The sequence below is a fragment of the Penaeus vannamei genome, chromosome 16 (genome assembly GCF_042767895.1).
Source record: "Penaeus vannamei isolate JL-2024 chromosome 16, ASM4276789v1, whole genome shotgun sequence".
Classification (NCBI taxonomy): Eukaryota; Metazoa; Arthropoda; class Malacostraca; order Decapoda; family Penaeidae; genus Penaeus; species Penaeus vannamei.
This window is the reverse complement of record NC_091564.1, coordinates 8156415-8158873: the sequence shown is the minus strand read 5'-3', so window position 1 is coordinate 8158873 and position 2459 is coordinate 8156415.

The window sequence follows — 2459 nt, the reverse complement described above, 5'->3', positions numbered from 1 at the left end:
TGATGATGATGATGATAATGATGATGACGCTAATAGTAATATTGATGGTAATAATGATAATGATAATAATATCGGTCACACGATATGGCGCATTATTGTTATCATTACAACTGTTATCTTTATTATTATTATTATTATTATCATCATCATTATTACAATTATTTCTATGAAAGTTATCAGCATTATTGTTATTATTATTATTATTATTATTATTATTATTATCACCACTATTGTCAATATTATCATCATTAGCATTATCATCATTATCATACTATCATTATTATAACTATCATTGATGTTATTGTTATTATAATTATCATTATCATAATTGTTATTATCATTCCTGTTATAATTATCATTATCATAATTGTTATCATTGTTATATTTTTCATCATCACTGATGTTACCATAATAATTATTTTCCTTATTACTGTTGTTATCATAAACAATCATAAGTATCAACGCCATCAGCAGCAGCATCATTGATAAGACTTTTAGCATACTTATTTTCAGTTTATGTCATCATTAATTGTTTATAATCTCCGAATCGGTGATAATATATCAGCCGAATTTCAAGGATTTCATAGATTTCAGGTACAAGTATGACCTTCTAATTCATGGATAAGTGTCGCCAGATTCTATTTCTATGTCGCCCTTCGACTATTTCTATGTTCATTTCTGTCTTTCTAGCATTATTGTCTTTATTTTTCTTATCATCCTTGTTATATCTTTATCATCAGACTACGATTATCGTCATTATCACTTATAATTATTAATGTTATCATCACCGTTACTGTGTACATTATCATCATCAACATAACGAGCAGTATTTACAATTATCGTCAATGTCATTAGCATAACCACCATAATCATCATAAGTCATCGCTGTTATTATTATGATTTTTTCCTTTATCTTAATCGTTAGGATTGCCATTCTTATTTGGATTATTCATCATGCAATCCCGATAATTATTCTCCCAATACAAAAATCATTAATAACCATAATTGGAGCCCCATTAGTGCTATCATTATCATTGATCTTAATGTTGATATCATTATTCATCCTCATTGCATCCATTCTCTACATTTCTTCATTAACTCTTCTTTCTCATCACTAATTAGAAATGAAAAACGGTCATGAGTCATTATTAATTTTCTTAATCTATTTTTATTTTACATATTTTTTTCCCCTCTAGCTTTTTACCTAATCCTAAACAAATCCCCAAAGATTTTCAGCATCAGGTATATACGTATGACCTCCCCGAACGTTAGCAATAAGCATGACCTTCCGAAGCGATGATAAGTGACCTTTGCCATGAATAATATCTATGCTCTTCTACTAACACGTGCTACACTTCTTTTTCTTTTCTTTTTTTGCGTTTTTTTCTGTACTATCATGATCAATAGCCCTCTGTCTTCATGCTGCTCTTAAATAACCCAAGCGAAATCCACTGACTCGTGTATTGTATCTTTTTTTTTCTTTACAACTGGACAGGAGGTCGTGTCTACCGCTCGGGTCTTCACAAAGAGACTGGCAGTCGGGATGGGCGGGTGTGTGGCCTTCCTGTGGGCGTGTTTGGGGGTTCTGTGGGCGTCGTCTCTCCCCGCCCACACCGCCTTCTCCTCTCTCACCTTTAGGAAGTTCGAAGGAAGACAAATCACCACGAATATAATCTCAGAAGCGACCTTTCCCAAGGTAATTTTTCTTGGTTTTATTTGATTTTTCAAAATTCGATCATTGATTTATCTTTATGTTTTTGTTCTTCCGTTCTCTTTCCTCTTTCTTCTTGTTCTTGTTTTGCTATCTCGTTCTCATGGGTTTCCTTTCTATTCCATATTATTTTTTTTCCTTTTTTCTCTTATATTTATCATATTATCGTTTAGTTGCTAGTTCTTTGTGTCGTTTTTTCCCTCCTCGAGTTTTTTTTGTTACATATTCTTGTATCTTTCTCGTTCTTTGTTTCTCTCTCTGTTCATCATGTTTTCCACTTCAATTGTCTTCCTTGCATTTCCCTTGTTTCCTCGTCTTTGCTACTATTGTTATCGTTACCATTATCATTATTATTCTCATTGATATCATTATCATCAATATCAGTATTATCATTACAATATATTGTTATTATTTTCATCATCATTATTGTTACTATAATGATTGCTATTATCATAATTCTTATCATTATTATCGTCATCATTATCATTTTTACTATTATCACTATTATCATTACTATCATTATAACTATTATTTCTATTTCTATCATTACTCTCCTTATTTGTTGTTGTTAATATTATCTAATTTTATTGTGGTAACTGATGAAATCATTAAAAAATTCCTGGATCCATATCATGATTCGGATCACCACCAAAATTTAATTGAATCTAATTTATGCTCAGACACACCTCGGGTAAAAAAAATAATAAAAATCTGTTCATAGCCTTTTGAGTTATCCTGCTAGCCAATG